Below are 13,230 nucleotides of genomic sequence, written 5' to 3'. Positions count from 1 at the left end.
AAGGCTTGAAGAGTCCTTGAAGAGCTAAACCTAAATCTGAGAAAAGTTGCAGGCTTTGCAGCCCTACATTCCTAGCCATAGAGCCTTGCAGGAGTCATTTGATAACTCATTTGTTTTTTGTAGTTTAAATGTATTGTTGAGTTAATTGTTGATAAATCTATCCAATCATTTATCCACTTTTAGCTATTTTTGCTAGATATTCTAAAATTTTCTTGATATTCAAACTTACTAGGGTCAAAACTTTTTTTGAAATACCTAAATTGAATCTTCATGTTATAAGTTCACATTTTTAAGGATATCTTTCAGACCCTGTTCAGTCTTAGCGCTTGTTCTCTTACTTCGACACAAGTGGGTACACAAATCCAATATTTATCTTACAATCAAAATGGACCTACAATGACAGAGGAGTTGTAACTATTTCAGCAACAATTCTACACATTTAGTCCGAATATTTTCCTTATGACAAAGTGAGGCTTGCGAGTAAATCTGTTCATATTTTTCCAAGGAGTGTCTAACAGACATCTTGTAATTTTTTGTCTTACAACACGCTTTTTGAAACGTCTGAGGTCCTTCTTCCCCTTCCAACACAAGATAATACTACTCTCCTTCACAATATTGTGAACGATTTTGCAAAATTAAACATAATTCATTCAGGCCTCAAAAAAATCAACTTGGTGATACAAAACTTGGAATTCATGTACATAATGACCTTTTCTAGAATAGAAGTATGTTTATGGACGAATACTCCGCATGCAGAAGTAAGGGTTCTGAAACTGGAGGGTTGCATGAATGGCTCTCAGCGATGGCCTATCTCAGACTTTTCTCGGCAGTATTTTAGTCCTATTCAGGCAATAAACGTTATCTTGTAAATAGGAGAAATTGGCATTAACTTCAGTGCAAAGTCTCTTGTTACTTAAAACGGGTAGTCTACGGTAGTTATCATCAGACTCCTTATATACATATATATAAATATATATATATATATATATATATATATATATATATATATATATATATATATATATATATATATATATATATATATATATATATATATATATATATATATATATATATATATATATATATATATATATATATATATATATATATATATATATATATATATATATATATATAATAAGTTGTCTGTCCGTTACGCCAGATTATATCTTAAATATATATAAAAATGAAACTAAACTGAAAAGCAAACTGAAACTAAAAATGTAGAAACTGGTAATTGCATAAATATTTCTATATATTTTGACAATAGATTAAAGTAATTCGAAAACCGTATAACAGATATTTATAATTTTGAGTTTTATTATAAATTGTCGAGTGTTTGCATGCTTGGTACGTAAAATTTTTTTCTAACATAAATGTTAGAATGAACACTGAAAAATTGAAAAAGGTAGAATGTTACCAAAAAGCAAAACCAGGCTTGCGGTTCAAAGAGAAATGGCCAGATTAAGAATGTGCAATTTACGTCAACGAAGGCGTGTCGAGGAACTACCAGAGCAACGCGAAACCAGACTTGCTTCTGAAAGAGAAAGTAAAAAAAGAAGGCGTGCCGAGGAATCAAAAGAACAGCAGGGAAACAGGCTTGAGGCTGATAGAGAAAGTAAGAAAAGAAAGCGTGCCGAGGAATCAGAGCAATCTGAAAGTTATCGCCTGGCATTCAAAACTTAAAAAAATTTTCATCTAAAAAACTAAAAAAAAACTAAAAAAGGTAAAAACTAAAAGAACTAAAAAAGAAAAAAATAAATGACGACACTCAAAGAGAAAGAGACCAGGACAAAAGGAATGTTCGATTAGCAATCAACAAAGCACCGGGACACAGGGAGTAAAGGAGAAAATAAAGGAGAAAAACAAAACTTAAAAAAAGGCAAAAACTACAAAAAAAAACTAAAAACTAATAAAAAAAAGTAAAAAAGCTAAAAAACTAAAAAAACTAAAAAAACTAAAAAAAGGTAAAAAACTAAAAAAAAATAAAAAATAAAAAAAAATAAAAAAAGGAAAAAACTGAAAAATAAGCTAAAATAAAGGTAAAAACCAATAAAAAACTAAAAAGAAAAAAAGGAAAAAACTAAAAAAAAATTTCATCTAAAAAACTAAAAAAAACTAAAAAAGGTAAAAACTAAAAGAACTAAACAAGAAAAAAATAAATGACGACACTCAAAGAGAAAGCGACCAGGACAAAAGAAATGTTCGATTAGCAATCAACAAAGCACCGGGACACAGGGAGTATAAATGACGACCAGGACATAAGTAAAAAAAAAACTAACAAAACTAAAAAGAAGGTAAAAACTACAAAAAAACTAAAAAGAAAAAAAACTAAAAACTAATAAAAAAAACTAAAAAATCTAAAAATCTAAATAAACTAAAAAAGAAGAAAAAAGGAAAAAAATAAACGAGAAAAACAAAACTAAAAAACGAATGTATATACAGACCGGGACACCGTGATACAAATGACGACCGGGACACAGGGAATATAAATGACGACCGGGACACAGGGACACAACTACAACGGGGACACCGGGGGAAACAGGGGGATATAAATGACGACCGGGACACTGGGACAGGGAATGGTCGATTAGCAATCACCATCAATAAAGCTCAAGGGCAATCATTAGAATCATGAGGTATAGATCTGAATACAGATTGTTTTCCCATGGACCATTATATGTTGCATGTTCAAGAGTCGGTAAACCTGACAATCTATTTATATGCAAAGACAATGGGACAGCAAAGAATGTTGTATATTCGCAAGTTTTACGTAGTTAAAACCATATATATATATATATATATATATATATATATATATATATATATATATATATATATATATATATATATATATATATATATATATATATATATATATATATTATATATATATATATATATATATATATATATATATATATATATATATATATATATATATATATATATATATATATATATATATATATATATATATATATATATATATATATATATATATATATATATATATATATATATATATATATATATATATATATATATATATATATATATTCACAGGTGGGACATAGGGACACAACTACATTGGCGCGTAACTATTATGGCGCGTAACGACTTACGCGCGCGCGGGGGCTTGGGGGGGCGCGAAGCGCCCCCACCAACTAGGTGTTGGGGTGGCGCGAAGCGCTACCCCAACAGCTAGTATATATCTTCTATCTATATATATAAAAATAAGTTGTCTGTCTGTGGATGTGTGGATGGATGTGTGGATGGATGTGTCAGGTGACGTCACCTGAAAAAACTGGATCAGGTGACGTCAAAACTGAAAAAACTAAAAAAGGCAAAAACTACAAAAAAAACTAAAAACTAATAAAAAAAATAAAAAAGCTAAAAAACTAAAAAAACTAAAAAAAAGGCAAAAACTACAAAAAAAAACTAAAAAACTAAAAAAAAAAACTGAAAAAACTAAAAAAAGGCAAAAACTACAAAAAAAAACTAAAAACTAATAAAAAAAGTAAAAAAGCTAAAAAACTTAAAAAACTAAAAAAACTAAAAAAAGGTAAAAAACTAAAAAAAATAAAAAATAAAAAAAAACTAAAAAAAAGGAAAAAACTGAAAAATAAGCTAAAATAAAGGTAAAAACCAATAAAAAACTAAAAAGAAAAAAAGGAAAAAACTAAAAAAAATTTTCATCTAAAAAACTAAAAAAAAACTAAAAAAGGTAAAAACTAAAAGAACTAAAAAAGAAAAAATTAAATGACGAAACTCAAAGAGAAAGCGACCAGGACAAAAGGAATGTTCGATTAGCAATCAACAAAGCACCGGGAAGCACCGGGACACAGGGAGTATGAATGACGACCAGGACATAAGTAAAAAAAAAAATTAACAAAACTAAAAAGAAGTTAAAAACTACAAAAAAACTAAAAAGAAAAAAAAACTAAAAACTAATAAAAAAACTAAAAAATCTAAAAATCTAAATAAACTAAAAAAGAAAAAAAAGGAAAAAAATAAAGGAGAAAAACAAAACTAAAAAAGGAATGTATATACAGACCGGTACACCGGGATACAAATGACGACCGGGACACAGGGAATATAAATGACGACCGGGACACAGGGACACAACTACAACGGGGACACCGGGGGAAACAGGGGGATATAAATGACGACCGGAACAAAAAAACTAAAAAGAAAAAAAAACTAAAAACTAATAAAAAAACAGACCGGGACACCGGGATACAAATGACGACCGGGACACAGGGAATATAAATGACGACCGGGACACAGGGACACAACTACAACGGGGACACCGGGGGAAACAGGGGGATGTAAATGACGACCGGGACACCGGGACAGGGAATGGTCGATTAGCAATCACCATCAACAAAGCTCAAGGGCAATCATTAGAATCATGAGGTATAGATCTGAATACAGATTGTTTTCCCATGGACCATTATATGTTGCATGTTCAAGAGTCGGTAAACCTGACAATCTATTTATATGCAAAGACAATGGGACAGCAAAGAATGTTGTATATTCGCAAGTTTTACGTAGTTAAAACCATATATATATATATATATATATATATATATATATATATATATATATATATATATATATATATATATATATATCTATATATATAAAAATAAGTTGTCTGTGGATGGATGGATGGATGGATGTGTGGATGGATGTGTCAGGTGACGTCACCTGAAAAAACTGGATTAGGTGACGTCAAAACTGAAAAAACTAAAAAAAGGCAAAAACTACAAAAAAAACTAAAAACTAATAAAAAAATAAAAAAGCTAAAAAACTAAAAAAACTATAAAGGTAAAAACCAATAAAAAACTAAAAAAAAAACTGAAAAAACTAAAAAAAGGCAAAAACTACAAAAAAAAACTAAAAACTAATAAAAAAAGTAAAAAAGCTAAAAAACTAAAAAAACTAAAAAAACTAAAAAAAGGTAAAAAACTAAAAAAAATAAAAAAAAACTAAAAAAAAGGAAAAAACTGAAAAATAAGCTAAAATAAAGGTAAAAACCAATAAAAAACTAAAAAAAAAAAGGAAAAAACTAATAAATGACGACACTCAAAGAGAAAGCGACCAGGACAAAAAACTAAAAAAAAAGGCAAAAACTACAAAAAAACTAAAAACTAATAAAAAAAATAAAAAAGCTAAAAAACTAAAAAAACTAAAAAAAGGTAAAAAACTAAAAAAACTAAAAACTAAAAAAAAACTAAAAAAGGTAAAAACTAAAAGAACTAAAAAAGAAAAAAATAAATGACGACACTCAAAGAGAAAGCGACCAGGACAAAAGGAATGTTCGATTAGCAATCAACAAAGCACCGGGACACAGGGAGTATAAATGACGACCAGGACACAAGTAAAAAAAAAAATTAACAAAACTAAAAAGAAGGTAAAAACTACAAAAAAACTAAAAAGAAAAAAAAAACTAAAAACTAATAAAAAAACTAAAAAATCTAAAAATCTAAATAAACTAAAAAAGAAAAAAAAAGGAAAAAAATAAAGGAGAAAAACAAAACTAAAAAACGAATGTATATACAGACCGGTACACCGGGATACAAATGACGACCGGGACACAGGGAATATAAATAACGACCGGGACACAGGGACACAACTACAACGGGGACACCGGGGGAAACAGGGGGATATAAATGACGACCGGGACAAAAAAACTAAAAAGAAATAAAAACTAAAAACTAATAAAAAAAACTAAAAAATCTAAAAATCTAAATAAGCTAAAAAAGAAAAAAAAAGGAAAAAAATAAAGGAGAAAAACAAAACTAAAAAACGAATGTATATACAGACCGGGACACCGGGATACAAATGATGACCGGGACCCGGGACACAGGGAATATAAATGACGACCGGGACACAGGGACACAACTACAACGGGGACACCGGGGGAAACAGGGGGATAACCTGACAATCTATTTATATGCAAAGACAATGGGACAGCAAAGAATGTTGTATATTCGCAAGTTTTACGTAGTTAAAACCATATATATATATATATATATCTATATTCACAGGTGGGACATAGGGACACAACTACAATGGCGCGTAACTATTATGGCGCGTAACGACTTACGCGCGCGGGGGGGCTTGGGGGGGGCGCGAAGCGCCCCCACCAACTAGGTGTTGGGGTGGCGCGAAGCGCCACCCCAACAGCTAGTATATATATATATATATATATATATATATATATCTGTATTCACAGGTGGGACATAGGGACACAACTACAATGGCGCGTAACTATTATGGCGCGTAACGACTTACGCGCGCGGGGGGGCTTGGGGGGGGCGCGAAGCGCCCCCACCAACTAGGTGTTGGGGTGGCGCGAAGCGCCACCCCAACAGCTAGTATATATATATATATATATATATATATATATATATATATATATATATATATATATATATATATATATATATATATATGTATGTATATATATATCTATATATATAAAAATAAGTTGTCTGTCTGTGGATGTGTGGATGGATGTGTCAGGTGACGTCACCTGAAAAAAACTGGATTAGGTGACGTCAAAACTGAAAAAACTAAAAAAAGGCAAAAACTACAAAAAAACTAAAAACTAATAAAAAAAATAAAAAAGCTAAAAAACTAAAAAAACTATAAAGGTAAAAACCAATAAAAAACTAAAAAAAAAACTGAAAAAACTAAAAAAAGGCAAAAACTACAAAAAAAACTAAAAACTAATAAAAAAAAGTAAAAAAGCTAAAAAACTAAAAAAACTAAAAAAAGGTAAAAAACTAAAAAAAAATAAAAAATAAAAAAACTAAAAAAAAGGAAAAAACTGAAAAATAAGCTAAAATAAAGGTAAAAACCAATAAAAAACTAAAAAAAAGGAAAAAACTAATAAATGACGACACTCAAAGAGAAAGCGACCAGGACAAAAGGAATGTTCGATTAGCAATCAACAAAGCACCGGGACACAGGGAGTATAAATAACGACAAGGACATAAGTAAAAAAAAAAAAACTATCTATATATATAAAAATAAGTTGTCTGTGGATATGTGGATCGTGGATCAGGTGACGTCACCTGAAAAAATTGGATCAGGTGACGTCAAAACTGAAAAAACTAAAAAAAGGCAAAAACTACAAAAAAAAACTAAAAACTAATAAAAAAAATAAAAAAGCTAAAAAACTAAAAAAACTAAAAAAAGGCAAAAACTACAAAAAAAACTAAAAACTAATAAAAAAGCTAAAAAACTAAAAAAACTAAAAAAAAGGCAAAAACTACAAAAAAACTAAAAACTAATAAAAAAAATAAAAAAGCTAAAAAACTAAAAAAACTAAAAAAAGGTAAAAAACTAAAAAATAAATAACGACCGGGACACAGGGACACAACTACAACGGGGACACCGGGGGAAACAGGGGGATATAAATGACGACCGGGACAAAAAAACTAAAAAGAAATAAAAACTAAAAACTAATAAAAAAAACTAAAAAATCTAAAAATCTAAATAAGCTAAAAAAGAAAAAAAAGGAAAAAAATAAAGGAGAAAAACAAAACTAAAAAACGAATGTATATACAGACCGGGACACCGGGATACAAATGATGACCGGGACCCGGGACACAGGGAATATAAATGACGACCGGGACACAGGGACACAACTACAACGGGGACACCGGGGGAAACAGGGGGATAACCTGACAATCTATTTATATGCAAAGACAATTGGACAGCAAAGAATGTTGTATATTCGCAAGTTTTACGTAGTTAAAACCATATATATATATATATTTCTATATTCACAGGTGGGACATAGGGACACAACTACAATGGCGCGTAACTATTATGGCGCGTAACGACTTACGCGCGCGGGGGGGCTTGGGGGGGGCGCGAAGCGCCCCCACCAACTAGGTGTTGGGGTGGCGCGAAGCGCCACCCCAACAGCTAGTATATATACATATATATATATATATATATATATATATATATATATATATATATATATATATATTTATATATATATATATATATATATATATATATATATATATATATATATATATATCTATATATATAAAAATAAGTTGTCTGTGGATGGATGGATGGATGGATGTGTGGATGGATGTGTCAGGTGACGTCACCTGAAAAAACTGGATTAGGTGACGTCAAAACTGAAAAAACTAAAAAAAGGCAAAAACTACAAAAAAAACTAAAAACTAATAAAAAAAATAAAAAAGCTAAAAAACTAAAAAAACTATAAAGGTAAAAACCAATAAAAAACTAAAAAAAAAACTGAAAAAACTAAAAAAAGGCAAAAACTACAAAAAAAAACTAAAAACTAATAAAAAAAGTAAAAAAGCTAAAAAACTAAAAAAACTAAAAAAACTAAAAAAAGGTAAAAAACTAAAAAAAATAAAAAATAAAAAAAAACTAAAAAAAAGGAAAAAACTGAAAAATAAGCTAAAATAAAGGTAAAAACCAATAAAAAACTAAAAAAAAAAAAGGAAAAAACTAATAAATGACGACACTCAAAGAGAAAGCGACCAGGACAAAAAACTAAAAAAAAAGGCAAAAACTACAAAAAAACTAAAAACTAATAAAAAAAATAAAAAAGCTAAAAAACTAAAAAAACTAAAAAAAGGTAAAAAACTAAAAAAACTAAAAACTAAAAAAAAACTAAAAAAGGTAAAAACTAAAAGAACTAAAAAAGAAAAAAATAAATGACGACACTCAAAGAGAAAGCGACCAGGACAAAAGGAATGTTCGATTAGCAATCAACAAAGCACCGGGACACAGGGAGTATAAATGACGACCAGGACACAAGTAAAAAAAAAAATTAACAAAACTAAAAAGAAGGTAAAAACTACAAAAAAACTAAAAAGAAAAAAAAACTAAAAACTAATAAAAAAACTAAAAAATCTAAAAATCTAAATAAACTAAAAAAGAAAAAAAAAGGAAAAAAATAAAGGAGAAAAACAAAACTAAAAAACGAATGTATATACAGACCGGTACACCGGGATACAAATGACGACCGGGACACAGGGAATATAAATAACGACCGGGACACAGGGACACAACTACAACGGGGACACCGGGGGAAACAGGGGGATATAAATGACGACCGGGACAAAAAAACTAAAAAGAAATAAAAACTAAAAACTAATAAAAAAAACTAAAAAATCTAAAAATCTAAATAAGCTAAAAAAGAAAAAAAAAGGAAAAAAATAAAGGAGAAAAACAAAACTAAAAAACGAATGTATATACAGACCGGGACACCGGGATACAAATGATGACCGGGACCCGGGACACAGGGAATATAAATGACGACCGGGACACAGGGACACAACTACAACGGGGACACCGGGGGAAACAGGGGGATAACCTGACAATCTATTTATATGCAAAGACAATGGGACAGCAAAGAATGTTGTATATTCGCAAGTTTTACGTAGTTAAAACCATATATATATATATATATCTATATTCACAGGTGGGACATAGGGACACAACTACAATGGCGCGTAACTATTATGGCGCGTAACGACTTACGCGCGCGGGGGGGCTTGGGGGGGGCGCGAAGCGCCCCCACCAACTAGGTGTTGGGGTGGCGCGAAGCGCCACCCCAACAGCTAGTATATATATATATATTAACTGCGTAAAACTTGCGAATATACAACATTCTTCGCTGTCCCATTGTCTGTCCATATAAATAGATTGTCAGGTTTACCGACTCTTGAACATGCAACATATAATTGTCCATGGAAAAATAATCCGTATTCAGATCTATACCGCATTTTTCTAACGATTGCCCTTGAGCTTTGTTGATGGTGATTGCTAATCGAACAATCCCTGTGTCCCCATCGTCATTTATATATCCCCCTGTTCCCCCCGGCGTCCCCATTGTAGTTGTGTCCCTGTGTCCCGGTCGCCATTTGTGTCCCGGTATCCCAGTCTGTAATTTCTCTTTGACTGTCCCGGTCTTCATTTATATTCCCTCTGTCTTGTTGTCCCGGTTGTCATTTGTGTCCCGGTGCCCCTGTCTGTAATTTCTCTTTGAGTGTCCCGTTAGTCATTTATATTACCTGTGTCCCGGTCGTCATTTGTGTCCCGGTGTCCCGGTCTGTAGTGTCATCTTATAATGACGTCAAATTCAAACCCACAAACAAACAAACATACATATATACAACTTATTTATATATATATATATATATATATATATATAGTTTCTTTTTTAGTTTTTTTCTTTTTTAGTTTTTCCTTTTCTTATTTTTTCCTTTTTTAGTTTTTCTTTTTGTTAGTTTCTTCTTTTTATTGATTTGTTGTCTTTTTTTTCTTTTTTTAGTTTTTTTCTTTTTTTTCTTTTTAATTTTTTTCTTTTTTAGTTTTTTCTTTTTTTAGTTTTTTCTGTTTTTTAGTTTTTTCTGTTTTTTAGTTTTTTCTTTTAGCTATTTTTAGTTTTGTAGCTTTTTTAGCTTTTTTCTTTTTAGTTTTTTCCTTTTTATTTTTTTAGTTTTTTTTTTAGTTTTTTTTTCTTTTTAGGTTTTTCTTTTTTTTAGAAGTCATATGCAAACCCTAAAACATACAAAAACAAACATGCTTTAATTTTTTTTCTTTTTTAATCTTTTTCAAAGTTTTTCAATTTGTCAATGTTCATCCTAACATTGACACTTGGAAAAATCGTTACGTCCCAAGCATGCTAAAGCTCAACAATTTATAATAAATCTCAAAATTTTGGGTATCTGTTTTAAGGTTTTCGAATTACTTTAATCTATTGTCAAAATGTATTGAAATATTTGTGCAATTCTCAGTTCTTATATATATATATATATATATATATATATATATATATATATCTATATATATAAAAATAAGTTGTCTGTGGATGGATGGATGGATGGATGTGTCAGGTGACGTCACCTGAAAAAACTGGATCAGGTGACGTCAAAACTGAAAAAACTAAAAAAAGGCAAAAACTACAAAAAAAACTAAAAACTAATAAAAAAAATAAAAAAGCTAAAAAACTAAAAAAACTATAAAGGTAAAAACCAATAAAAAACTAAAAAAAAACTGAAAAAACTAAAAAAGGCAAAAACTACAAAAAAAACTAAAAACTAATAAAAAAAGTAAAAAAGCTAAAAAACTAAAAAAACTAAAAAAAGGTAAAAAACTAAAAAAAATAAAAAATAAAAAAAACTAAAAAAAAGGAAAAAACTGAAAAATAAGCTAAAATAAAGGTAAAAACCAATAAAAAACTAAAAAAAAAAGGAAAAAACTAATAAATGACGACACTCAAAGAGAAAAAAAAGGCAAAAACTACAAAAAAAACTAAAAACTAATAAAAAAGCTAAAAAACTAAAAAAACTAAAAAAAGGCAAAAACTACAAAAAAAACTAAAAACTAATAAAAAAGCTAAAAAACTAAAAAAACTAAAAAAAAGGCAAAAACTACAAAAAAACTAAAAACTAATAAAAAAAATAAAAAAGCTAAAAAACTAAAAAAAACTAAAAAAACTAAAAAAAGGTAAAAAACTAAAAAAACTAAAAACAAAAAAAAACTAAAAAAGGTAAAAACTAAAAGAACTAAAAAAAAAAAAAATAAATGACGACACTCAAAGAGAAAGCGACCAGGACAAAAGGAATGTTCGATTAGCAATCAACAAAGCACCGGGACACAGGGAGTATAAATGACGACCCGGGGGAAACAGGGGGATATAAATGACGACCGGGACAAAAAAACTAAAAAGAAAAAAAAACTAAAAACTAATAAAAAAACTAAAAAATCTAAAAATCTAAATAAGCTAAAAAAGAAAAAAAAAGGAAAAAAATACAAATGACGACCGGGACACAGGGAATATAAATGACGACCGGGACACAGGGACACAACTACAACGGGGACACCGGGGGAAACAGGGGGATGTAAATGACGACCGGGACACCGGGACAGGGAATGGTCGATTAGCAATCACCATCAACAAAGCTCAAGGGCAATCATTAGAATCATGAGGTATAGATCTGAATACAGATTGTTTTCCCATGGACCATTATATGTTGCATGTTCAAGAGTCGGTAAACCTGACAATCTATTTATATGCAAAGACAATGGGACAGCAAAGAATGTTGTATATTCGCAAGTTTTACGTAGTTAAAACCATATATATATATATCTATCTATATTCACAGGTGGGACATAGGGGACACAACTACAATGGCGCGTAACTATTATGGCGCGTAACGACTTACGCGCGCGGGGGGGCTTGGGGGGGGCGCGAAGCGCCCCCACCAACTAGGTGTTGGGGTGGCGCGAAGCGCCACCCCAACAGCTAGTATATATATATATATATAATATATATATATATATATATATATATATATATATATATATATATCTATATATAAATAAGTTGTCTGTCTGTGGATGTGTCAGGTGACGTCATCTGAAAAAACTGGATCAGGTGACGTCAAAACTGAAAAAACTAAAAAAAGGCAAAAACTACAAAAAAACTAAAAACTAATAAAAAAAATAAAAAAGCTAAAAAACTAAAAAACTAAAAAAAGGCAAAAACTACAAAAAAAAACTAAAAACTAATAAAAAAGCTAAAAAACTAAAAAAACTAAAAAAAGGCAAAAACTACAAAAAAAACTAAAAACTAATAAAAAAAATAAAAAAGCTAAAAAACTAAAAAAACTAAAAAAACTAAAAAAAGGTAAAAAACTAAAAAAACTAAAAACTAAAAAAAAAACTAAAAAAAAGGAAAAAACTGAAAAATAAGCTAGAATAAAGGTAAAAACCAATAAAAAACTAAAAAAAAAACTGAAAAAACTAAAAAAAGGCAAAAACTACAAAAAAAAAAACTAAAAACTAATAAAAAAAGTAAAAAAGCTAAAAAACTAAAAAAAACTAAAAAAAGGTAAAAAACTAAAAAAAATAAAAAATAAAAAAAAAAACTAAAAAAAGGAAAAAACTGAAAAATAAGCTAAAATAAAGGTAAAAACCAATAAAAAACTAACAAGAAAAAAAGGAAAAAACTAAAAAAAAAATTTCATCTAAAAAACTAAAAAAAACTAAAAAAGGTAAAAACTAAAAGAACTAAAAAAGAAAAAATAAATGACGAAATTCAAAGAGAAAGCGACCAGGACAAAAGGAATGTTCGATTAGCAATCAACAAAGCACCGGGACACAGGGAGTATAAATGACGACCAGGACATAAGTAAAAAAAAAAAACTA

At 29.4% G+C, this 13,230-nt stretch overlaps 1 long non-coding RNA gene across 1 annotated transcript in view; it reads left to right on the top strand.

The window, feature by feature from the left end:
* LOC136027240 (uncharacterized) overlaps window positions 1–5,810 on the top strand; it is a 38,049-nt gene extending 32,239 nt beyond the window's left edge. The window contains exon 2 of the long non-coding RNA XR_010617551.1: window positions 3,731–5,810. This is a non-coding gene — a long non-coding RNA (uncharacterized LOC136027240). The remainder of the gene's footprint in view (window positions 1–3,730) is intronic.
* The last annotated feature ends 7,420 nt before the right edge of the window (window positions 5,811–13,230 follow it).

This window comes from Artemia franciscana, chromosome 1, assembly GCF_032884065.1.
Source record: "Artemia franciscana chromosome 1, ASM3288406v1, whole genome shotgun sequence".
NCBI lineage: Eukaryota > Metazoa > Arthropoda > Branchiopoda > Anostraca > Artemiidae > Artemia > Artemia franciscana.
This window is presented reverse-complemented; position numbering and strand designations above follow the sequence as displayed.